This window comes from Fringilla coelebs (assembly GCF_963513975.1).
Source record: "Fringilla coelebs genome assembly, chromosome: 9".
Lineage (NCBI taxonomy): Eukaryota > Metazoa > Chordata > Aves > Passeriformes > Fringillidae > Fringilla > Fringilla coelebs.
Window position 1 is genome coordinate 18,163,350 of NC_140067.1, and position 27,667 is coordinate 18,191,016.

At 40.4% G+C, this 27,667-nt stretch overlaps 1 protein-coding gene across 2 annotated transcripts in view; it reads right to left on the minus strand.

The window, feature by feature from the left end:
• DPYD (dihydropyrimidine dehydrogenase) overlaps positions 1-27,667 on the minus strand; it is a 335,424-nt gene that overhangs the window by 14,768 nt on the left and 292,989 nt on the right. The window lies entirely within an intron of this gene.

The window sequence follows — 27,667 nt, forward strand, 5'->3', positions numbered from 1 at the left end:
AAAAAAAAATCCTTTTGCTTACCTGGAAGAGACACGGACAACTGTAGTGTGCCAGGATCACAGATTTAGGTGAGAGAAAAACAGTAGAAAAATGGACTTTTGCTTGATGCAATAGACCATGCCCTTCCGTCCCTGAAACTAGTTCCTTATTCTGCAGAAGTATTTTATCCACCTAACTCAAGGCTGTTCAGAAACTACAGCAGTACTGCAGAAAGCAGCAGGTAGTAACAGGGGATACATAGCCTGAGCAGCTGCTGGCATTAATTCACGCTAATAATACAACCTCAAAGAGCATATCGAACAAGATACAGTACTGCTGTGCTTATCAATTTTTTAAGAGGGAATTTCAATGTGAATTTTAAACCCTAGATTATTTAAAAATTTAAAAATTATTATTTTTTAAAACGAAGTAAATCCAGAAGAGGTTACCCTGCTCTTCTGCTAATCCTTAGGAGAAAAATTCCTCAATGATCTCTGTCAGTCACAATAGCCAACCCTGGCACCTCAGGCTCCTTGCTATGACAAACAGAACCTTCCCTGGCTGCTGGGTTTTGGGTACTCTGAGCATACAGCCAGAGGGTAACATCCTTGAAACGCTGCCCTGCTTCCAAGATGTGGTTTGTGATCTCAGCACACATTATGAACAGCAGGTCAGCTCCAGCCTCGCCGTGCCCAGGAGCTCTGCAGAGGTGCCTCCCGCAGGCTGGGGCTGAGCCCTGCTCTGGGTCACAGCCACAGTCTGGGCAGCAGCAAGGCAGGAGGGGGGTGCTGCAGGTTCCAGATGCAGGGGTAGCCTGAGTTTGCCCGCTGGCAGCTGGCTCTTATTTTGTCTGTTCAGTGGGAACTTTGCTCCTGCATGTCATGTTCAAGGCTTCCTTGCAGGCATCAAACTTTCCCTTCTGTGCAGTTGCTGGACATTAAATGCCCTAGGACATCTTAAAATCAGGCTTTGAGAATTCCAGCAAACAACAGTGAGGTGGCGGCCTCACAAACTGAAGTCAAATAAGGTAGCAAAAGTAGAATTATTTTAAACAGCAAAATAAGTAGAAGGAAGAATTTGTCTAATTCCAATCTAGTCAATACACTCTAAAGCACACACACTTAAACTCAATTCTCTATATGACTTCTAGAAAACCTAAAACTTTTTGCAGAATTCTACGAATTACAAATTTTGATTAAAAGTGTTCTTGTATGTCTGCTAGGCTGAATCAATTAGAAATATATTTTTGGCTATGAATAAGTGGTAGCTGTGTCATTGAGGAACTATTTCCGCTCCATAATTTATGTGCTGATGCCAACAATTTTGGTTTGAGAGGGCAGGAAACCTGATGACAAAGCGCTTTTGGATTCTTTCCTGTCTGGCCAGGAATTGAATTGCTGACTTTGAGAGTAGGTAGCAAAGCTAATTTTGCTGAGGTTTTAACTGAAGTAGTAGAGAGAGGAGACAGTTCTTCATGGCTTGACTGATTGAAGATCATCTTTGGGAACAACAGCCAAATCTTTGCAGAATAAATCCTTTACTTTTCTGTTCTCTTAATATATGCCAAATCTCTCAATTTCTACAGACAGAAACACTAAGAATATTGAAATTTAATAGGTGATCTAAAGAAAAGTGTGGAAAAAGAATCTATTTTTGTGAATAGGTGACAAGTGAATTACAAAGGTTAATTAATTTTCATAGTTGTGAAATGGAAGTATTTAGATGTTTATCTATTTAGATCTAACACAGCTGCTAGCTGGAATGTACAGTGGGGTGGGCATTTTGAGAAGTGTGCAATGCCTTCATTTCCATAATTCAGATATTTTGTAATGACATGCATGCAGTTAAATTAAACCATATGATCCACATCTTTTAAAAATAAATTATGATTAATCTATAAAACTGTCCTCCAACCTTCATATTTGCTGTGCACTGCTGCTTTGCAATCAAGAATTTGGCTACATGAAATTTAAAATAATTAAGGAAACATGTAGGTCTTGGTCCAGGCTTGGGCACATACACAGTGTGCTTCCAGTGACTTCACAGAAGGTGACTGAGTGCCCATACAAACGGCCTGGTTATTTTGTGTTGGGGGTCTGGTAGTTCACAAGCAGCCAGGCCAAATTTCATTAAACAACACTGAAAAGCAGCAATCCTTTCTATGGCAATAAATAATACATGAAAATGTAGCCTCAGGAGCTTAGGAAGGACTTATTGATGGTTCCCCTTATGAGTAATGCTCCGACATATGGAATGGTGAGGAGACTGCTTATTGTTCAGAGCTGCGGTTTCAAACATTTTGCAGTCAAAGGCCATATGAAATGGCAAAAAATATTTTAATGAAGTGTGTTACTGGATATAGCAAAGGTGGAAAACTGTTGAAATAACTGCAGAAGAGATGGATATTGAAGAGATTTTAAAATGAAATTGCCTCTAATCATTGTAGGGGACAACTTCCTAAGCACATGGGGGATTTAACAACAAAATTCCTAATGAAAGCACAAGCACAGAGCCTGGTGTGTTTAATTCTTTTTGCTTTTGTAATCTTTATACAGTACTTTTATTTTTTAAATTTCCAGATATTCCAGTGTCACTAAACTCTCCATACACTGGTATCTTTGTCAGACCAACATCTGCCTAGAAAAAACAATTAATATGAATATGTGGAGCATAGCAAGTGCTTAGAAGATTGCAACAAACAGGGTAATTAGATAATTTTTGTCTACTTATATATCTGTATCAGTGATGTCTATAGCTGCATTATTTGCATCCATCTGTCTCTATATAGACATAATTCAATGTGTTTCTGTGTTCTAACATCAAGAATGGAGTCTAAATAATACATTAAGTGGAATTATTTCATTCTTTATAATTGCATTATCACAAAACTTTAAGCTTGAAATATTTTGCTGAAGTAATTTACAGAAAGAAAACAAAAATCCAAATCCTCCCCCCACCTCTGCTTCCAAAAGCTGCCTTGTAACTGATGAACTGTATAAATCTTCAGCAACATTGTGATTTTTGTTTCAGTACTTTCTCCAGGGATTCATCATTGATGAATTTATTCTTACCAAAATCCTAAATCCTGCTCATTTAAAGATAACAGTATCTTCCACTAAACCTGTCTCTATACAGATATAAAAAGGCATTACCCTGCCAATAGAGAACTGACAACTTAATGAATCAACAATGAAACCTTAAGCCAGAGAGCTTTAAGGTGAGTAAGTCTGTTTTGATTATAATTTATTCACAGATCAATCTAAAGGTAATTGAGCATATTATGAACTAAAGAAGGTGCTTGTTTCCTAATGGCTTAAAGTAGAGAGAATCCTCCACTTCACATTGCTGCAGTTTTTATGGGCACACCAGCAAGCAGCCTAAGCAGCAGAACAGGCTGGTGAAAGGGGCAGTGCAAGAGGCATCAGATGACCCAGACTTCATTTCTAACTTGGAAACTGATCTGATCCTTACTCTGGGAAAATCCATGTATGTCTCTTTGGGTTGCTTATTTGGGACCTGTCTGCTCCTAAGGGGCTGGATGCCATCTACTGTTAGAAGACACAGATTTCAGCTGGCACAGTGCATTGGGTCTGCATGGCAAGGTTTTGGTAGTGGTGGGCTCCAGGGAGAGGCTTCTCCTGTGTCCCACTGAGCCAAGGGCAGCTGGCTCCAAGAGGGACCTGCTGAGCCCATCAGAAATGGTGGGAGTGCCTCTGGGACAGCATGAATACCTCACTAGCAAAAGGAATATGAGGGAAAATGTGGGGCTGCTACTGAATGGAAAAAGGAACCTTGCAAGGGGTTGCAGAGGAGGCTGAGATACTGAACACTTTCTTTGCAGTCTTTGGTTCCAAATCCAGCCCTCAGGAATTCTTGGCCCAGGAAAGCGGGGAGAAGGTCTGGAGAAAGAGAGACTTCTCCTCAGTAAAAGAGGATTGGGTTAGAGACCATTTAGTCAAATTTTGACATCCACAAGTCCATGGACTCTGATGGGATGCACCCACAAGTACTGAGGAATGGCCAGAGACCACTGCTCGATCATCCTTCAGAGGTCATGGCAGTCAGGAGAGATGTCTGAGAACTGGGGGAAAGCAAATGTCACACCAGTCTTCAAAAAGGACAAGGAGCACACAGGGAACAACCAGCTGATCAGCCTCACCTCAGACCTGGAAAAATGATGGAATGGCTGATCATGGACGCCATCTCTAGGCAAGGGGAAAACAAGAAGGTCATCAGGACTAGTCAGCATGGATTCATCAGAGGAAAATCATGATGAACCAATCTGATTGCCATGGCCCAGAAGCCTTTTATTATATTTTCTGTCCCCTGTCCAGTTGAGGAGAGGGGTGATAGAGCAGCTTTGGTGGGTACTTAACATCCAGCCAGGGTCAGCTCACCATGCACACTTAAGTGTCATCATAAACCAAAAATAAGCAATAGGCCCCTACAGTACTCAGTGGATCTGAAGTGTATGCTAATGAGATGGCAGCAAAAAGGACACTGGAACACAGTAATTTGAACTAAAAGGTTATAAGGGGAAAGTGATCACAAAGGAAAGGAAGTATTTACATAAGTAGTTCTAGGGATCACTGGCTAATGAACATTTTGGGTAGCAGTATCATTTAATGATGAGGCAACATATTTAAAAAATACTGTTTCTTCATGTGTGAATTTCTCACATTTAATGTAATTATCTCATTCCTTTTATACTTGAGTCTTGTCTCTAGACTAAGGTCTGAGAATGTGTTCATTCTCCAATACCTCCTTTGCACTTTCAGCATGTCAACACAATTTTAAGTGACACAATGTCTCTGATGAATCTGGAAATGAAACTGAAGCCAAATTGTCTTATTTCATGTACTTTATGCTTTTGAATTGTGGAAGCCTCTACTTGCACATAGCAAAAGCAGGTGAGAACAAGAATAAAGACTGAAAAAAATCTGACAAACTGAACTGATTAAAGAGAGTACAAATTGCACTGCTGAAATATTCTCTATTGGTTGCAACAGAGATGCACCAAACACAGGTCCACATATTTAATAGCTATGCAAACAGATGGATAATTGTCACAGCAAAACTTTGCCACATAGAGGCAAGCACTAGTGTGTTTTAGAAATCAAACAAGAGGTGACTCCTCTATGTCTTGTTTTTCTGAATAGATCTTTTTCTGAAATGTCTTAACAGCTTTTCCTCAGAGAACAGAAAAAAGGAGGAGAAAATACAGATTTTCTTAATGATTGGAAAGAAAAAGGTGATCGATGACCTTGGCAGAATCAGAGTGGTTGAGATTGGAAAAGATACCTTGAGGTCATCCAGTCCAACTCCCTGCTCAGAGCAGCATCAGCTACAGCAGGTTCCACCAGTTTGTCTGTGGGAGGCAGTGCTGAAAGCCTTGCTAAAGGTAACACCTACTGCCTTCTAATCTACTAAACCAGGCACTTCCCCTCCATAAATCCATGCTGACCACTCCTTTCCTATGAAGGACAGCTGATCTGAGGCTGGTTTACTATCCTCCCTCCCCAAATGCCACTTTCTTCTGTAAATGAGCATAAGAACTGGGCTTCACCCCTTTCCTGCCTTGGTGGGACTACATCTGGGAAGGTTTCTCTCTGGCTTCAGAGAACTGGGGAGACAAACAGCAAGGCAGGTAAAATCTAAGAGGAAACACTTGGTGAGGCTTCACAGCCAAGTGACTACCTCAGACACAGTAAAAGGTGTGAAGATTGCAGACATGAATTAATAGCTTTGAGAAGAGTAAAACAGGTGAATCTCTGAAGGTGGGAGCACGGTATGGAAAGGCAATCAGATAAGGGAAACATTAACATTTAGGTGAGGTAGACAGTTGCCCTGCCCAGGAGCTACAAGAATTTAAATCAGGTTTGTATAGGTAATTTCATATGTCTGCAGTACAAAGGTTTTGGTAATGCTTAACCTCCATTTGTTTGTGGAAAACTTCTATTTGGGGTGTATAAAGTTTTCAACAAAAAGGAGTTTCAATTTTAATCTTCCCCCCCCCTCCCCTACTTGATTCTGAATACTTATTTATTCTTTCTAAAGTCTGATGTGCTCAAAATGGCTGCATATAATTAAATCCTTATTACAGACTGCATGTATATGTAACACTTGCAGTACATGCTTTACTACTACGCTACAGTTTCTAAGCAGTGGTCTGCCTCCATCCTCTTGCAGCGTTACAACAATGATAACAACTGAAAGATTACTGTAAAGTTTCCTGTATCTGCTTTCTTCCTTGTTATCAGAGAATACAATGAAACATGACTCCAACATTTCCAGAGAGAAAGAAAACACAAAGTCCCAGTAACAAAAGCAGCACCAGTAACAGCAACAAAATCTTGTCACGATGTCAAGGTAGCTTGTGTTCCTTCTGCGAAAATAAAAAAAACCCCAAACCCCAACAATAACAACAGCTGAATTCTGTTCCTCTGAAGGTGGCAAATAACACACATTTTTATATTCATAGATACATGCAGAGAATATTTTGCACAAGCTTTCCCCACGGGTAAACTGCTTAACTAATGAAAACTATGTGTGGCAATGGAGAAAGTGAGGCTGCAAATTCTTACCCTGTTAGACATTCTTATTCTTTTAGGCATTCAAAGCTAAATCCTCTTACATAGTTGCTTTTCTCAGTGTCTGTCCCATACACTGCCGTGGTCAGAGCTGGCACTAGGGTTCATGTCAACAGCTCCAGCAGGGAATCCTGCAAGATCCTCCCCACAGCACCTGGGCAGAAGTCATGCAGAGGATGGGACACTTCACTCTATCAGTTTCCACTGGATAGAGAGCTTCCTGGGCCAACAGCAGTTGCTGCAGCCCCTGGAGCTGCTGTGGTTGCATTAGCAAGAAGCCACAAGGACTTTGTTCCTTGTGTTAAAGGGCTCCCATGGCTCTGTATCATTCTTAGAGCTGATACATTTCTGGCATCAGCGCCTTTAATGATGTGGGAATGCCATCAAAATAAAGGACAGAACACAACAATTATTCAGAAAAAAATGAACTCTGCCTTTCAGTTGTTTTCATTTTTTTTCTTGGAACTTTTATTTGCTTGGTAAACGGCCCTGTCTCAGTAATCTGCAATTACTGCCCATATACTTGTTCTGTAACCTCTGCTGCCCACAGCATGTGTATATACCATTGCATTAAGTTACTCAACTATTCTGCCTGCTCTTTAAACCATGATTATTTAAAGTGGGTAAGCTAACCCCCAGCCCTTCAATAACTCTGAGTCTAAATGGAACAATAATGTGTCTTCTAGGAAAACACATTGCAGTGACCTCACCATGAGATAACAGTGCCATGCTTGAATGTGTAGGTAAAAATATTATTTAAAATAAAAATTATTTCTCCTTTTGTAATTTTTCTATCTGCAACAATTTTCTTGTCTAGCTCCAAATCAGAAACCAATTATTCTTCATGTTCTAACTCAAATGTTTGGTTTGTATACACCAAGTGAGGGAAAAGATTTGAGGGTTATAGGCTTACTATAGTGCAGCAACAACTTACATTCTACAAATGTACTGAAGGAATGAAATATTCATCAATAAAACAAAAAGCAGTTAATATTTGAAGCAAGCTTAGACATTTACAATCAAAAGCCAGGATGACATAGATGATAAAGAAAATGTTACCTTCTGGGGTAAAGAAAAGAAGATACTGATACACATTAGTGTGCTACTTCATGAACATCTGGCAGTCTGTCACTTAATAGACAACAACATCTTCTCTAAACAGAAGAGACTTGAATTCATCAGGGATTCCTGTAGTACAGTATGTGCTTAACTTAAGTACCTGCTTTCTGTGATTTCCATAGATTACCATATTCATGACACTGTGGAGTGAAAGCATTCTTCTCACTCTCTAACCAGAACATGGAAAAGAAATTAAAACATTGGCAGGCACTTTGTCTCCAGTTTGTTGGACACGTGAGGAAAGGACTTACCACCCATTTATGCAGATGAAATTCTGTCAGCTAAGCAGCAGCATAAAGAAGATGTCAGCAGAATGGCTATTAACAAATATCTGTCAGGCAAGCAAATATAACTGTATTCAAATGTGTTTATGAAACAGGAATCAGTATCAGTTGAGCCTTAGCGTTGGAAAAAACTTTTTTCAAGCAAGATTTTTACTTTTACTGTCAGTGTAGTATTCACATTTTCATGTGTATCTATATAGCATTTATACATATATCTATACATTCACTTTATGCATTTCTTATATGAATGCTTTAAACCACATGATCACATGGAAAATGCCTTTGGTAGCTACTTTTAGCCACCTTCTCCAAGCTGGCTGGTAACTGAGCTGTTGAGACCATTGCTAAAATCATGTTTGTTTGGATTTAACCATTCTCTTGTGTGGCTACGTGTACTGATGGGATTGACTCCAGCAGTCCTAGAACTGTGTATTTTCTAGGCCCTTTCAAAGAAGCCTCAGAGATGCCAGCTAGACTATTAAAATGGAAGAATTTTGTCTTACAACTGTGAGAAAGCATGGATATCCTTGCTGCCAGTGGTTACCAACTGGCCACTGAGTCACAGATACTGCTGACCCAGCAAGGTGAGCATTAAGTTGAGTTTGCTAATTCCAGTTGTGCTACATCTGCTGGGTCAGGTACCAGGAGCAGCATAGCCCTGTCTGAGAATTCTGAGAGCCAGGGAAGCTGCATTTAAGGTGCCTAAATGACCCATTTGAATCTCCTTGCGCAACTCAACATTTTACCACAGATCCCACCAATTTATCCCTGTGGCCACGAGGAGATGAAAAGAGCAATATCTGCATCCGCCTTAGCTTTTCCACTTCCAATCCAGCATCCCCTGGTGAAAATACAGCTCCAGACCCTGCAGTAGTTATCAATAGCTTATGTGTGCACCAGGGCCATAGCAAACATTCCCAGTCCAGTCAGTATTGCCCACCAGATTCATGCTCTCGGGGGAATGGGAGACTGCAGAGAGAGGGCAACCAGCAACCTCCTCTTCCAGACTCTGGAAGAAATTGAGATTCTGAAAGCCACTCTACAAGGCTTTCAGTACATTCAGTAAAATAACTACTGCTTCCCCTGTGTGCAAAGAAAGTGCATTTCCACCACTGCTGTATGTGTTTCAGCTGCAAATTTGCCTGTCAAGTACTTTCTGCTAGCAATCAAACCTTCCAAAAGAGGTAAGAGCCTACACTTTTCCCATCTGCTGGATCCTTTGCAGATTTTTGTTTTGTTTTGATTTTTGTTTATCCTGTCTTTTTGTTTTGATCTTTTTTTTTTTTTTGCATGGAAGCTCCAGACTTATTACCAAATGTCTATACTGTAAACAGCATATAATTTAAATATATCTAGAAATAAACTCCACTTTTCCCTAGTAGACTACACACTGCATAACTATACATATATTATTGAACTAATAGATTACTTAAATGCAAATCACTGCTAATAATTCCTATCTAAGCCTTCTTCCACTTCAGATTCATTGTAATCCATCTCTTATGGCAGATGAACTACAACACTTATCCTCCTCCTGCACACTACAATACTTTCCCTCATTCATCTCTCACACATGTAATCCTTCCATCTCTACTTCTCACAATCCTAATTTAAATGTAAAGTATTCAGTGCAGACAAAAGAGCTCTAGCCAACTCTTGCAGTTATGACCAAGGAGCCCACTGCTGCCTTTTAGTCTTCATATTCAGTAACACAATGCCTTTCATCATCACCTCAATATCCTAAACTCACTAAATCTCATGCTAAGAGTCATAATACAAACAGTTCTAGCATTAATAGCAAGTACTTCTACCCTCAATAGTCAAACCTCCCACTTCAGTTGGTGAGAGGAAGGATGAGACAATGCTGAATAATCTCCTATGAAGACTTCGGATATTCTGGTTTGATTAAGGCCTTTAAGCAGTTTTGAAAATGTGACAAAGCAACACATAACATATGACACTAAAAAAAAAGAATATAGCTAGATGAAAAAATTGGAATGGTGCAGTAAAGGAAAGTGATAATAATTTTTATAATTTCAAGCTATTAAAAATTTTAAACAGATCTGAAATGAAATAAGTAATTGCTAAACACTTTAAAATTAATATTACATCAAACTTATGAATCAAATATAAATAATACATTACAAAAGAGAGCTTGACTAAACTGATATAACTGCTTCTTATATCACCATCAAATAGTGAGGAGACACCAATATGTAAGTACTAAAGTAACAGACACTATATAAAAGCCAAATGTGTAAAACCAGAAGAGTCCTCATTAGAGTCCAAGTTCCCCCACAGTGCCTCTCTTGCATATTTATCTGTCTTTATAACAGCTAAAGTATCTAAAGTATCATTATATTCTGAATATGGCATTACAATGGTCATATATTCTAAAATGCTAATTTGATTAGATTTTCACTCAAGTCAATCAGAGAAGAATTTGATTTTTAAAAATCCAACATGCAAATCATTAGAAATACAGATTACAGGCATCCATCACTGTACTTTAAAAAACTATCTTGTTTTAAATTACTGTAATAGCTTTAAAATGAGTTCTGATCATCTGGGTACTGCAAGACTTCACTGATTTGTATGCACAGTTAGGCTCACAAGTATATGCATTCAGCTTGGCCTCTGCTATTAAGTAGAACCACAATCACATATTGCTTGAACAGACCATTCCCTTTTTCACTGCTCACGTGCTCCTTGCAGATAAACAAAGGAGATACATAACCTTTCCCTAGCCCTTTGCACTGTGTACTCATTGTGGCTATTCTGCAGCTCAGAGGGGTGACATGGCACAGGAAACCCTACAAATGCCAAGGCACTCCTGTGCTGACCCTGCAAAGCTTCTCCGTGCGGCTGCGGCGCAGGGGTTTGCACTGGCTGAGGCTGAGCCCCGTGCAGTGCCTGGGGGAGGCAGGACCGTGTCCCCCTGGCTGCCCACAGCCAACCCACCCTTCGTGGGTGTGCACACCTGACTTCATCCCTGGAGCTGCACAGCTCCCATGAAAAGTGAGACAGAGCACACAGGAGACACACCTTTTGTGCTGCTTGAATAGACTGCCTTGTTTCCAGCCATTCTGCACTCAGTTCCTGATAACAACCACAGGATAACCTCTTCACATGGGAGTGATCCTGCAAGCCCTACAGAGCATGGCTACTCAAAAATCTTCCATATTTAAAAATCTCATCCTCATTTAAATTGTGAAAAAAAAAAAAAATCCTCACATAATTCAACTTGTTAAAATTATGCCAGGTATTTATAGTGATTCAATCTACAGCTCAAAAACAAATCATCTGTGGCCATTTTGACCATTAAGACAGAAACAAAATTTTCTACTTCGTGCAGCTTCTCTACATTAATGCTGTCTACAACAGCAGTGCTGCTCTAAAGGTCACAGATGACATAATTTATGTTATTATAGATAATCCATGTCATCTGTCTGCCTGACTCTTTTTCTCCATATTTTTTAGAGGTGCTGTGTGTTTCAATGGATAAAGTTCCTAGGAGAGCTTCAGTCTGAGCAGCTTACAAAGGCGGGGCACCCACAGGAGAGAATTGCTGCTTCTTCTTGGGAAGGCTGGGCCATTTCTTGACTCCAGAGAACATGCACGAGCCTAAGTCTGTTCCCAAATACGCAGTCCTTCTGGTGCAGAGCACTCCAACAAGGCAGAGCAAACTGCCATTTGCTGCAGTGGTAGCAGTGATGAGAAGTGGAGGAGATTTTTGTTCCCAGGTCATTTGTATGAATGAACGAGTCCAGGCTCCAAATGCAGTTTGGTAGGGGACTTGCGGGGTGGTGCATCCTCACTGCACCACCTGCAGCAACTGTTCAGTTGAACTGATTTTGTGTACAGCAGCCTGGGTAAGAACTCAGGGGTGTACATCTCACTCCCTTCCAGATGCTGAGGGGGTGCTAGTTCTGGCTTTATAAAATCCTCTCCAATAACTGATGGCCACTTGGTACTCACACCCTTTCCTGCCCTTAGGACATAAGGACTGACGCTTTCACTTGCCCACGTGACTCAGTGTGTGTGAGCTGGATGCTCCCACCCTGCTGGTGATGTCCAAGGCTCCTTGGAGGGGCTGTGCCTGGGTGTGCCTCCTGCAATGGAAGGGCCTCGGCACTCACACGCTGCAGCGCTGCACCGTGGGGTGTTTTGTACAGCTCCTGTGTGCAGGCAAAGACTCCAGCAAATCACAGCAGATGTATTCATAGCATGCTTTTGTTTAGTAACCACCTCAGGAGACTGTACAGATCTGAAAAGTGTGGAAAGGTATTGTGAGATGGTTTATGAATCCCACTAATCTTCAAACTGACATTTTCAGAGGTGGGTCTATCCTGCATGGTTTTTACTTTTTAGGAGCTAGATAATAGCCTTTAGGAGGTCAGCAATTATCCCAGTGCTCCAGGAGTCAAATGCAATTTCATCTCATTTTATTTCATTTTAGATTTATTGCCTTGGTCATTTCAAGCAGATAGATGAGAATGCAATCATGATCAGCTACAGCTTTTGCTGTTCTGTTTCTGCACCTATACAGCTATGGCAGTGATCCCAGCTCCATCAGTTCTTCTTGCTGATACTGCTGGCATTCTTCAACCACAGTTTTGGTATCAAATTGCATTTTCTTCCACTGGTATCCACACCAAGAGATGCTCAAAAGACATGGAGGTAGTTAAGTCTGTAATTCTTACATCTAATACATTTGCAAATATATTATTATTGCATCAGAAACTGAAAAGTCTTTTTTAAGCTGGAAAGCACATTACCACCCGCAGGTCTGTGTAATGCCTTGTTAAATTGCTAAAAGACTATGCATATGTACAGCTTCCCACCTTCTCTACAGCTGGCTGGCTGCCCATCTGACCTGTGGCTCTGGAAAACCTCAGCAATGAGACATGCTCTCCTTACTTTCACTTGCCTTAATGCTTTTTCTCTGAGTGCTGAGGACATTCTATCAATCAAGTGCCCTCCTGACTGCATCGCTGGGTCCATTTCCAGCTTTTCTTTGCCTGGAAGACTTCCCAGACCTTTCAAACACCATGTAAATACTTTGCTACAGGGGCTCTTACAGAGTGCTACCTAGTTCAGCTAAGTTTTCTGACTTTTTGTCTGTAACTTTTATGAATTGCTTGTCCCAGTTTTGTCACATGCTTCTTTCATTCATGCACTTCATTTAGTTAAAAGCAGAGTATTTGTGAGTTATCTATACTTTTTGGTATTTAAATTTGTTCAGCTTTTTTTTGTAATCAACATTGTCCTGGTGGTATTTTGATTGTTTCTATCATGTAAATTTTTGATTGTTTCTATGCTGTACATTATTGTCAGCAGTTTTAGCCTCCCAGAAAATGCCAACAAAGTCTCTGTTGTCTAGTATTTACTGATGTTTTAACTATCCAGCTGGCATTCAAACTCTTCTCTGCTTTAGTCCTGCTGCTCTTAGTTTAAAGTTCATGCTTCTGCAAACGATACTGGAAGTTTCTTTTTGCTCTTGTGTAGTGCATCAAAGCCAGAGATGAGAAAAGTTGCATTTTCTGAGTCAGTTTATTTTCCTGATGTGGTAAATTTTTCCTTTTTGCTACTGCAAGCAAGCTTTGGCAAAACAATCTTGCCAATGCAAAAAAATCCCGTATGTGAGACAATTACCAGATTTCTCTTCTCTGCTTTGTGCTAATGCATTTGTGTTTGCACAAAATTTTTCCAAGTCTATGCAAACCTTTTCTGGGCAGTTAAAGGCTTGTCTCTACTCCACTGGTGGCTTCAGCTCATGCCCAGGAGCCCTGCATTGGATAACCCATATATACTAGTCACACCGTACAAAAATATGTGTATTAGTCACACATTTATATCATTACATTACATGCTATTATATCTTAGACATTTCTGGAGATGTTCTAAAAATTCTGACTGCTTTTCTTGGTTTTGAAGCCTCAGGCTGTTAGAGCTTTTTTCTGAGTGCAATTTTCACTAACATCTAATAGAGCTCATTTCTTGTCCATCTGTCCATCTTTCATGCCCAGTCACATACTGCCATTACTTGTCTTTTTTTTTTTTTTCCCTTCAGAGTCTTTTGCAAGATCCTCTCTATACCCACAGTAGTAAATCAGTGTCTGGGAATGTTCCTGGGCACAAGGATGTTTTCATCTATCCTAACAAAGCGTTACAGCATTTTTTGCCTGCTTTTGGCCTGTGCTGACTATCAGTGTCCCAGGCAATTCCTGGAGAGTCTTTGGAAGTCAGCATGCTCCAGGAGCCATTCCCAGCAGGCAGCCTGCCTGCAGCCAACCTGCTTTGGAGACTAACAGCTTCTGATCATCAGCACAGGCTGCTTGGTGCCAGCTGGCCTGAGCACCTAGGAATATTCCTGGGTACATTTAATTTGGAAGTACAGACATTTCTCTCCTTTCTGAAGTTAGGTGCCTATAGGAATCTAATCACTTCTGATGTCAGTGCCCAGGCAGAATGAAGTAAAACACTGTAACATCCAACTAGTTTCAAAAAATGCTATTCTCTGTCATAAGGGACTCCCTGGAACTAGAGAGACAAAGCTTAATGCTAACCATAAAAGGTATGCCATGGTATGGCATTATTTATCCCTGCATTGTTTAACATTTAAGAACACCTCTTTTTTATCTCTTTTTTCTTTCAGCTTAAAAAAACCAAGAAAATGAACAATGTTCTAGCATGAGAAAAAGAATGAGCTGTATCTTCAGCCTAGTCTTAAAGAAAATTCCTACACCAGGAAAAAATGGTTTGTCCATTCTATGGCTACTTTACGCCACACAGGGTTCCTTTCACACTTTTTAAAATGCCGTTGTATTCTTAATTAGGAAGCAAAGCAATCTCGGGATGCTATAGAGTTTTCCTTTTGACACTTTACTGATATCAGAGATTCTCATACTGACACCAGTATGGACAGATCATAAAATCATAATATTTTGATTTAATACTCCTAAGTGAAATAACAGCTTAAAAAAATTACTGTTGACAATTGCTTCCAGCTTCTGTAGTATATAAATTGTTTATCCCTTAAGAAAACTTTGATTTAAAGTCTTTAAACATTTCCCCAACTGCAATGGGTAGATTTGAGGGATCCACTGACTCATGTTCTGCAACAATGAAACTGATCTATGTCAAATACTTGGCAGGTCCCAATGACACTACTGGGAGTATGGATCATATTTAAACACCAGCCTAGGCACCTAGTTTCCCTCTTCAAGAATGAGAAACACCTTGAGAATTATAATGTCTTACATTTTTCTGATAATAATACAAACTGAATATTCACGGAATGAGTCTCAGGAACAGAACTGTGAACTCATTTTCATTTCCTTTCAGTATTTAATTGGGCTCCTTTAGCCTGCTTCTAAGTGTCTCTGTTTCTGTTCCAGAGGACAAAAGAAAGCAGATAAAATGGACAACTTGTTTCATATTGTTGCCTTCCCTGGCAAAGGTTTCATGCCACCTTCATCACCAAAATATCCCAGCAGTCTCTCTTAACTGATGAACTCCACCAACTTGCACGTCTCACCTGCTCTCTCATTCTCGTTCTTTGGGTATGGATCAGGCTGCTCGGTTTTGGTTAAGATTTTAATGATTATTTCCTTCCTGTAAAAACAAAAGCAAGTAGCAACATAGATACACTTTTGCAGAGAGAAGGTAAAGCTGGAAAAATGCCTTCTACTGTCAGGGCAAGGGCACTATCTGAGTCTGAGGTCCTGTGAGAGCTTGTCCCATGGCTGTGTGCATGCCCCATAACCAATCCAGCCACCTTACACAGCCCTGTTACAAAAGTGTATTGCTGAAAATCCAGCAAGCCAGGGAGGGAATGCAGGGAGTCATGGAGTGTAGCCTTCCCTGGGATTTCAGCACAGAAGGTACAAAGGATCTTTTTCCTGACAGTGCTGAGGAAATAAGCCAAGCACTGCTTGCTGTTCTGGGCCTGGATGGCTCATCTGGGACTTGCACACCACCATCACCGCCACTCCTCATCGCCAGTACATGCAGGGAGCCAGGGAGAAAATGAAAAAAAAAATAAAAATGGAGGTCAGTGCTTCACCTGAGATGGAAGATAGATCTTTCCTTCAGTGAGTGCTGAACCTTGCAGCTGAACTGCTCTGTTGGAAAATGCTGGAAACCCAGCCTAAAAAATGGAGGGAGGATGGCCTGGTGCGCTCACACCAACTTGAGTCTCTGAGCAGACATGCTGCAGCATTTTAAACAAGCTGAAGATTTCCAGAAGATAATTACAACTGCTGCTACCTCATGCTCTCCATTCTTTTACCTCTTAGTAGAAGGTAAATCACAGTAATAATAAATCCTTCTATAGAAATGCAAAGCAGAACTAAGAATGAAATTGATGTCACAATTGTAATTTACCACTTTCATTGCTGTTAATTTATACACAAACACCCTGCCATAAGTTCCCCCTGGAAAATAATCTAACTCCTTTCAAGCATCCCCCATGAAGGCTAGATACAGACACTGAGTTTCACGCTGTATTTTAGTATGCCTTAAAAGATTTTCTATTTTTTTCAAGCTGGAGAGAAGAACATGCTCCTGTAGCAAGACAAAGCACAGCACGTTTCAACCTTTATTTGAAGTTCCTGATTGCTGTGATAAGGGCTGAAGAATAATTTAAGATACATCAGCTATAATAGATCACAGGGAAAAATTTCCAATGGCCTTTAAAAAGTCTTCCTGTTCTTATGCATATAAAGCCATCTGGGGCACAAACAAAGTTGAACTTTCTGGCTGAGCTCACTTCACAACTCACAGCTTGCTTCCAGTGCCGATCACTAAGCCATATATTATCTTTTAAAAATGCCTCAAGAACTTGAGCCCAAGTAAACACTACAACATAAAACTTTCACGGTTCTCCTGCCTGTTTCATGGCACAGGTCACACACAGTGGCCATGACCTGGCCATGAGGGTTATTGGGTCTCCCCACTGCAGGGTCCATGGCTTGGGGCAGAATTTATGCTGCAGAGCATCCCCTAGATGGGCACAGGGTGGCAAGTGGGGCATGGAGGGCCAGGAACAGCCACCGTGGAGCTATTGTGGCAGAGAAAACCTGGGAATATTTTGACCTTCTTTGCATCTATTTCTTAGAAAGTGAAAGATCATGGGAAAAACTCAAGTGTCTCAAACTCCAGCTGATTTTGGAGGGGAAAAATCCCCACGAATTAGAATGAGAACTGTACATTTCAGAAATTCCCGTCTGTGAGAATGTGGGTAAGCTTTGGTACTCATCCAGGCAGCAGACTTTCCCACTCTCCTCCTTTGCCTTCAAGATGACCATTTGGTAAATTATACAAAGACAGCAGTGCTACTGAGGACAATTGTGTTGTTTCCTCTGCCAGGTTTTCAGAGAAGGCAGACACATTTTGGGGTGTTACTGATTTCAGATTAAATAAAGTATCCGCAATTTGCTCACCAGCATTATTTTACTACTACCTTCACTTTAATGCTGCTTAATTACTTAACATTTCAATTTGTATGAGAAAACAATTTCATCTCTGATCTAGAAATATCTCCCTAAAATCAAGTAAAACATTTTCAATAGGTGAATGTCCGAACTGAGTTTTTTACTGACTGAGCTAAGAATAGTCTTCAGCAATATACTAAAATCATTTCTTCAAGCAAATGTTTAGAAGTACATTGAAGTCAATTGTTACATTAAAATCAAAATTCTTAATTTTCTTAACTCCAAAAACTTTCTATTCCTTCATGACTGTAGAAGCCAAGTAGAAACCCATATGCAATAAAACAATACCTAGCCTAAAATTTGAATTCAGTTTTTCAATAACTTCAATTTCTTTGCATTTTTTTTTTTTTACTTTATTATACTTGGATAATGCCCTCAAATATATCTTTAAAACTTTACAGCCCTTTTCCAACAGCATTTGGGGTGTGGTCTCAAAAGAAGCACGTTTATGAGCTGCAAGACAGGAAGAAAATTAAAGTACTCTTACAGGACTGAGGCAGGGACACTGGTTATGAGCTCAGATTTTGATGCATCCACCACTACCCATGCAATTCTTGAGTCTCCAAGTTTTCACTGCAATTGCTTTATGGAATTGTCCTGTACTGGACTCATAACACTGTACAACCTCTCTCTGCTCGAAACTGAAAGCAAGTTGTGTAGTGGCAAGGTCCCTGTCACAGCAGCTGTGTGCATATCCTGGCTAATGCTTATGGCTGGGGACTGCACCCCTTGTGCTGGACAGCAGCTCACCCAGTCTGACACTTTACATTGAGCCCTTTCCCTGTGGATGAGCTGGGGATGGTATTTGGAGAGCTAGAGTTTACAACAGACTATGTTAAGATTTCACCTAAGTACATCTCAATAAATGCTCGATTCTGAACTAAAAATTATATTCCCAGTGTGTGCTGAATTATGAGCCAATACTCAAAATGGTGGTCAAAACCAGAGGCATCCTGTCCAAACTGCCATTTAGGAACTGGGCAACTAAAGACACAGTCTGGATGGAGAGGAACTGTTTTTTTAAATGGAGACAGAGAGGCAGACTTTCAAGCTTTTCAGACTGCACATTGATCAGTGAAATGTTTTTATAAATACCTTTGCAAACTATTCACACTATGTAGACAAAAATAACTCAGTGATAAACAATGGAGAAATAAATTAGGTCTCCTGTGGAAAAATGTAAATACCGTTTTTCCTCCATCTGCTTTATCCTGGTAAATAAGTCCAAAATCCAGCAGCAGGCACAAGAGCCCACCCACAGACCAGGAACTGAAGGTCAAAACCAAGCTATGACAGAATTGATAAGAAAATGGCTGCAGTCTATCAAATGAAAGATGATGACTTTGTTGTGAAGAAAGAGAGGGAGCTCTGAAGTGTGAGGCATTTATTAGCCCTGTTCTGCACCAACCAAAACAGCCCTGAGGCCGTGCTCCTTTCAGTGCTCCTTAGGAAATGGTGATTACGAAATGGCACACTCATGCTACAGTCATCAAAGGATTTTGGGTTGCTCCTATTTTAATTGGTAGCTTTAGAAGCTTCATTTTTTCCTAATGGAAATGGTATACAAGCTGTTTACAGTTTGGTGATACATTTTTAGTAAAAGGGAAAATATAGATATGTTTGTGCTTATAGAGCTTTCTGTGTTTACAATAAGTCTTCTGGTTGTCAATTTACAAATGGAAAATTTTGAAATGACATTTCAAAATGTCAGAAGTGCTCAGCGTTTGAAAGAAGGCTCAGTAAAGGCAAGGAAAAACTGCTGGAGAGACTAGATTAGACTTTTGGCTTGCAGTTGGAAAATATGCCTTTTGGCATACATTTAATATTATTATTAGTTGCAGTAATAGTACTAGTAAATATTCAGAAAATATTAAGTAATGATTAGCATTTAGGATAAAATGCTCTATGCTAATGATAGTTAATATAAATAAATACAATTATAGTTTATAGGTTCTAGACTTAAACTACTTTAAACTCAACTGCAAGACTGTCCTGGTGGATTTAAAAAAATACCCCTGTATTTCAGTGATATGTGTCTGCATTTCACATGAATCCACACATAATATATAAAACAAGGTATTTTATGGCTTTTATGTAAATAAATCATCAACTTGGAAAAAATACAACATAGTAATAGAAAGGAATGTATTAATTATTCCAGGCAGTCCAACCAGAAAGACACAAAATGATTAATGAAAGAACAGATATATAGTGTGACATATCCTGACCAATAGATGGGTTATATACTGACTTACTTACACTGGATAGTTACAAGTGTGGAAATCAAAAACGCAGTCATGGCATAAAATATAAAAGGAGCTATTTCATTAAAACTTGTCTGCTGAGTTGAATGAAGGGCAAACAAGGTCTTACCTGCGTGAGGATTAAACCCACCTTCTTAATAACAGCTAGGGTAGGTGTTCTTAAACATCCACCATCAGAGCACACAAGTTCAATCAGCCTGAATGAGATCCCAAGAAATCAATAAAATTCTTGCCAGGCCACTTCAAACTATTACAGGGCCCCAGTGTGGAGCAACAGATTACAGGCTGGCTGTAATTTTCCCCTGGAACAACCCTAACACAGTTCTTGGGCCTTAATGAGTTTTGTTCAGCATGAACAGGTCAGCAGAGTACAGAAATCTCTTTTCTCAACCTCTCCATATAGAAATGGTGTGCCACCAGCTCCATTCAAGTACTGGGGACAGTTGTCCTCTGCCAACGTGTGACTCGTGGACAACGGAACAGAAAGACATTTCTAGTCCACTTGTCCATAAAAAACTCAGGAAGTACAGTCTGAACACCTTATAAGGATCCAGTTGCTTTCATGGGTAGCTCCTATTTTACAGCTATAATGTTGGAAAGGGCCAGGGTCTAGCTTGTGCAGACAGGAGAAGTCTGCAAGACCAGCACATAGTCCTGGAAATCCAAAACTTCCTTTAGACTCTATGCTTTCAAGCTTTACAAGTCCCCCACCCCCCACCTTTAATCTCAGCAGCACAGCAGGAAACCACCATAATTTCTACAAAAACACTTTTCTTCCAATCAGGATAATTTTTCTCCTACTTTCCCTGAACACTTTTCCCCACCCATCCTAATTTAACTCATCAGTCTCAGTTGAGTTTTCACTCTACATCAGAAAATCCCCCTTTCTTCAGTGATTGAAAACGTCAAATATTTGTACATCACTGAGTTCTCCACCTCTTATGTTTACAGGACACTTTAGGACATTTAGCTTTTTTAGCCTCTCCCCATAAATAACTCCTCTATGCTTCTCATACATATGTACATGCCACTACACTTGAGGCTATTTTATGGGCCAAATCTGTTCCTAAGAAAATTAAAAGCTGTTATTGCAAACTTCCTCTCAAAACTAGCATAAAAATTAAAGAGTTCTCGGAAAACAGGCTGAAAATTAATTCTAAGTCTGCTGTCTATGACCAATACCACCTACTTAATTTTGCACTTGCATGGACACTGTGGCCCACAGAGTATCCAAGTAAACAGCTTTCTTAGATGAGAACCTTAAAGGGATAATGATTCTTTCAGAGCGTAAAAGTCCAAGTCTTTTCTTGCACATCAGTATGTGTGTCTGTGACTAGTACCATAAACAACATGGGGAGACATAAATAAAAGCAGGTTTCACTAATAATAGCTACCTATAGATACATAAGGGGCTTTTCTGAATGCACAGATATTTCTAAGCCATCAGGATGTCTGTAGGGTACAGCATGAGACTACCCCTCATGTAATACCAAGCATTTTACCAGGGCTTAATGAACTAAAAGATGGTTAGAAGTACTGCTTAGAAATACACAATGTTGTTAATAAATGTCTTCTCTCACTAGGGGTAGATTCTAGAGGAAGAATTTCGTATCATCAGGTTCTCAGACTAGTAATTATTGCTTACATTTTGAAAGCCACAACCTTGCTTTCATGAATGCAATTTGCATCAAAATCTGCACTTACAAAATCAGGGAGAAGAGTTTTGCACACATAAATTAATTGCCAACCCATTTTCTAGTGCTTGAACTGCAGACAATTAGCTATCAATCATTACTGACCTGGGCTTTACTCAGTGAGGACACAAAGAGTAAGGCTCTGCAACTAATACCAACCCCACAAATACTGCAGCATCCTAAACATCCCCAAAATCTGTCTTCACCTGACCAAAAAAATACTCTTTAGCAGGAAAAGCTGATAAAGAGCTGAAGGTTGGAGAAAGAGGGAGGAGAGGGAGAGAAAAAGAGACCGACTGGCTCTCAATTAATATGAAAAAGCTGATCTCTGCCATTGAGGAAAATTCTTGCACCAGCAAGTGCTGACTGATTGTGATGAGGAATGTTTTATCACCCAGATCCAGACACCCTTTCATATGGTGATTATTATTCCTGTCATGACCCTCTGGTCATCAAGCCACAGTGTCTTTTGTCATGAAACAACTATCCAATAAGGAATAATCTAGGAATAAGCCTGTAGCATAATATCTTCTGCTTGCTTATACACACAGCAGGAGGAGGAAAATCTTCTTCCTGTGAGTTATTACCTGCTCTAATCCACTTTGGAAAATAGCAGTATTTCCTTAATTTTGTGAAGCATGCAAACATATATTTCACAAACTACAGCTACATGAATAGCTCAGACCAGAGCTGAAAGCAAATCTTAAAGCATTCTCAGGTAATAAAACCAGTCCAGCATCACCATCAAATCCATGGCAGCCCAGAAACCATCAAATATTCACATTAAACTTGATGAGAACATTCAAAGACTGAATTGTATGCCAACTTGCCTCCATGTTTAATTTCATGTTGTCTTCTCTAAGGGTGATGTCTGGCCTAATTCCTGATGCCATTCTTGGAGAAACAGCTTTGACAAACACACATAACACATGTACAAAATCCCAACAAATGCCACATACTACCTAAAACATTAGGTCTGGTTTAGTTCTTGTGCGGTTGCAGAGACATTTTATATTAAGATCACCATCATCCATATTAATATTATCCAACTGCAATCCGCTTTAGAACTCATTTAACCTTCCACACACTATTTCTCTGGTTTTTCCTATTCAGTCCCTTGAGAAAGGGCCTACTCCTCTGCAGTCAGACAGTATACACCACACTGAAAGCACCCGGGGAAGAAGGGCTGGGAACCCTTCTCTGGGAGCAGAATGAGGAACCATTTCTGGCCACACAAGCCAGTTCTTTTTATGTCTTTTCTGTCTCTATTGCCTATGTAGATCACCCAACACAAGGGCTGTTTGAATGGTTTTATCCAGCCAGCAAGCTAACCCTAAGTAACAAATACAACAATACATATACAACTGTACAGAATAAAAAATTAATGGTGTTAGAGAAGGATGATGCACAGACACATTATGTGTGACACTGGGGAGGAAGTGGGGGTAAGTGTGCATGGTTAATATGAAAAGATGTCAAAAAAAATGAAGCATAATAATAGTGCAATTTATCCTTGCTAAACGTACTGCACTGTGCTATAATTAAATATGAAAACCTAAATTTATCTCTATGTTCGGCTGTCATTAACTTAACAGGGAGTGCACATGTTCTAATCTAATGGCTGATTTTTTTCTCCATGTGCAGCATATTAAAATGTATATTAGCCTCAAGGTGCATAAACACAAAATAATAGACCAAAGGTTTTGGCCTGTGGAGAAAAAAAATCCATGCTCAAAGGCCATCAAGTAGCTGGTGATGCAGGGGAGACACTCACTTAGCCTCATTAAGCCGAAGCTCTCTTTTGCTTGTCTTTTGTTCTGCATGACAGCAGCCTCTTTGTTGTATAATAATTCATTCCAAGTTCGTTCCAAGCTACCGAAACTGGTGAACTGTGGCCATTTTAATGAGCAGTATTGGTGGTATGCATAATCTGGAAGCCACGTGGACCAGGCAATCACAGAGCACTGCAGCCAGCAAAATGAGATACTGTCGAAATCACAAATTTGTCAAGTTGTTTTTGGACAGGGTATTATAATAAGCACTAAAATATGCATCTTATTACTCTGCATCTGCCAGTCAAAGATCACTATAATGAATGCATGCTGCAGGGTATGACCAGGCCGTTTCCCTAAGTAAAACAAACTGCACAGTACAAAAAAAGAATTATGTATTTTTGGCAGTGCCTGGATTTTTTTTTTAAATCCTTTTGCATCAGGAGTTGGATTTTCCTGGCTTGATGTCCACTGCCAGCAGTGAATGCACTAAAACTGCCACAGCCAAGGAGTTAGCATGAAATACATGGTTTTCTTAATAGCCACATTTACTGCCTGTGCATCTGAAACTTTAAACTCCATGCTCAAAGCAAATTTAGCATACAGTACGTATAAACCCCCCAAAGATTAAAGTATTTAAAATGCACTTTAATAATCCTAGCTCCTTTTGTTTTATACATTTCTACTGCAAATGGCTTCACCGTTAGGGAAGATACATTTTACATAACCTGCTCTCTCTGTGAGAAACAGCACCGTAGGTAATCACAACATAAACTTCCATAATACAACAATTAGGAGAAAAAGATTTTAAAGTCGTCCGTTTTTTTCTAAAAATTTGTCAGACTCATAATTGAGCTCAGCTTGAAAGGCTGGGAGGTTCACCAGTGGCAGCAAAGCTGGTAAATATGACTTGGGCAGTGGGGGGCAGAGTCTGCTCTGCTGGCTCTCCCCACAGAGAACCACCAGGCTCTCACCTGAAGCAATGCCTGTGGAGGCCTTTCATCATCAGATGAGGAGCTGAAAGACTAAGCGGGGAGCAGAAGCAAAGCACTTATTTCCTCATCTGCCTGCAGATAATGGCGCAGACATATTCTGGCAGAGCCTTATTTTTGGGCAACCCAACAAGCAATTGCAGCAAGAGTCCCTGAGTGTGCTGATGCAAGTTCCCATAATATCCTAAAGTAAGAGGTTTCTTGATCAATACTGGCTTATACTTAAAAGGCTTTGTCTGGCTGAAAGCCATATTTTGGATCCAAGATTTAGCTAATGGGAAAGAGGATCAAACAGCTCTCTTGGGTTTGTGAGGCCAGGTTTGGTAGCAGGGGGAGCTACAGAAAAGGCTTTTGTGAGAAGCTGTTAGAAGGTATCTCGTGTCCAACAGAGCCAAGGCCAGCCAGTGATGGACTCGTGGCTGGCCATAAGTGAGCCAGTCAGGAATTTCAGTAATGCCTCTCGGATAACATATTGAAGAAGGAAAGAGGTAGTTGCACTTGGAGAAGAGAGGAGGGAGAACATGTGAGAGGAAAACTGCTGACCCCAAGGCCAGTGAAGAAAGAGGGGGAGGAGGTGCTCCAAGTGGCAAAGCTGAGATTCCCCTGCAGCCCCTGGTACAGCTCATGGTGAGGCAGCTGTGCCCCTGCAGCCCTTGGAGGTCCCGGGGAGGCAGAGATCCACCTGCAGCCCATGGAGGAGACTCTCACTGGAGTGGGAGATGCCTGAGAGAGGGCTGTGAACCTGCAGGAAGCCCAGGCTGGAACACAGGCTGGCAGACCTGTGGAGAGAGGAGCTCACACTGGAGCAGGTTTCCTGATAGGATCTGTGAACCTGTGGGACACCCACAATGGAGAAGCCTATTCTTGAGGGACAGCACCTCCTGGAACTGCTGTTCATGAAGAACTGCAGCTCGTGGGGATGACTCACGTTGGAGAAGGCTGGGGAGAATTGGTGTTCTATGGAGGGACCGTGCACTGACGCAGCGATCAGCGAAGGACTCCTGTCCCTGAGAAGCGGGAGAAACAACGTGTGAAGAGCTGACCACAACCCCCATTCCCTGTCTCCCTGTGCCACTAGGGGAGGAAGAAGAGCCTGGAAATGAGCTGGGGAGTGAGGGAAAAGGTGCTTTAAAGATTTGTTTAACTTCCTATTATCCTGCATTGATTTTAATTGGTAATAAATTCAATTAATATCCCCAAATGGAGTCTGTTTTGCCCATGATGATAATTGTTGAGTGATCTCTCTGGGTCCTTATCTCAACCCCTGAGCCTTTGGTTATATTTTCTCTCCCCTGTCCAGCTGCAGAGGAGAGTGAGAGAATACTTTGGTGGGTACCTGGCATCCATCTAGTGTCAGTCCACCACAGCTCAAATCTAATTTTTTTTCCCCTCTAACTCACTGGTGATAGCAATACAGGAAAATGGTTTTTTTTTTCACCCAGTGTTAATTATCTTATTGCAATCTCTATATCAACATATGTTAAACAGTCTGTATTTCCAGCCACAAAGACCATTTTTCTGCCTTTTTTTATGCAGTGCTGGAAACAAGGTAACAGTTCTTTACCATACTGGGCAAATTTGTTTTCCTAAAGAACAAGGAGCACTTCCAAAAATGAAGGGTGAAAACCTCTGCTCAGTGATGCTAGTCAGAGGTCTTGAAGAATCTGAAGGCAGACAAAACTCTATGATGCAGCAGTGGTTCTTGCACGGCTGAGTTCCCATTTAATTTATTTATTTAATCGAAGAGTTAATTTAATATGAAGTATGAAGTCTGGTCGGTATAGTAAGGTTTTTTCCTCTGCCATACAAAAGACTATTTAGATTTAACTGCAGTACAGTTAGAATTTAGCAGGTTTATACTGTTTGGAAGACTCAGATTTTAGTGCCCACAGACAACTTGTAGGAAATGAGTATTTTAGTCCAAATGGGATAACTTGTAGGAAATTAGTATTTTAGTGCAAATGGGAAGTCTGTTCCAATGGGAAGTCCATTCAGAGAAGAAAATCAGAAGGTTGCTAAATTTAAGGTGATGAAATGTCATTGAAGTCATACATTGTGCATGTACAGCATCATTCTCTCTCATCTGCCTGATGAATAAAGCCACTGTCTATAAATGTCTTTTTACCAGATACAATTTTAACACTTTTAGTACAGCACAACCTTAACCATTGAAAACTACCCACTGACTTCCTTTGGAATTCTGTATATTTCTGGAATCAAGATGCTTAAATTATTAGTTTTTGTTGTTTTTAATATTTTATCATTTAGACATGATTAAACTAGTATCACTTGTTCATAACTCCTGGTGCTGAAAGCAAAGTATGAAACATCCATATATATTCTTTTCCCATAAACTCACACCTACCAACTGAATGCATGGCAAGATTTTTGTTTAGCTACCTGGCATGTATAGCAGCCACTGCATTAAGCATGATTTTTATAGGTGACATGAATGGAAGTTTTTACAGAGACACACTGTACCACTTCTGTGATCACCAGCTGACACAGTGCATTTCTGGGACATAATCACCTCAGCTCTCTGGATTAAGATCAGTGAGCAGCTAATAAGAGTCCTGTACCAAACAGACAAGGTGAGACAGTGAGACACACAGGGGATCAAATTGCACCTCTGAGGAGTACTACACCGTGTTCAGATACCTAGTGAGAACAGAGTCATCTTTTATTGCTCCTGGTCATGTATGTTCCTGAGAAACTCGTGAACATTGTTTTAAAACATAATTCTATTAATTTTGTATTGTGAGGAGACTAGCTGTGCCCTTCCTCTGGTTTATGCAGTCACCCTAAGAACTCTGGGTTGTAAGAGTGTGCACTACATCTTAACTGTCTTCCTGCATCAGGCACTTGATCTCAGTCCTAAATTCATTCTGAGGTAAGTGTGCTTTTACACAAGTTCTTCCTTGAAGCAGTCAGTGAGAAGCACTGTGGTGTCATCCTTACTTTGCCATTCTCTCATCTCAGCATCAAGATTTGCACACAAGATTTGAGATTAAACCTGAGACAGGCTGACAACTTTTATTCCATGCAAAGGTCACTCAGAGTTGATATTAATGACAGTCACCTGTGCCAAGGCTTCAAGTGTAAGGTCCTCCCACAGAAAAAATACAGCAAACAAACCCAACTCAATAAACCATCTTAAAAGCAATGGGAAAGGAAGCCCAGAACTCTGGCTTTGGTCACCTTTGTGAGCCTGACACAGCATCTGTGCTAGGACTCTCTCCAGAGCTGTCACAGATATGGTTACAACCACAGGAAAGAATGAGTAAAATTGGTGGAGCTATGGAAACCTGTATCACCCAGGGACTGGAAACCAACGAGGCTGGCACTCCTAAGAGGGAATCTCACTCCTGTTATAGGAGTGTGGTACCACAGGTCACATCCTGGACAATGGCTCCAGCAGCAACTATTAGCAAAAGGGAAAAAGCTACTGAAAAGACTATCAGAAAATAAATACCAC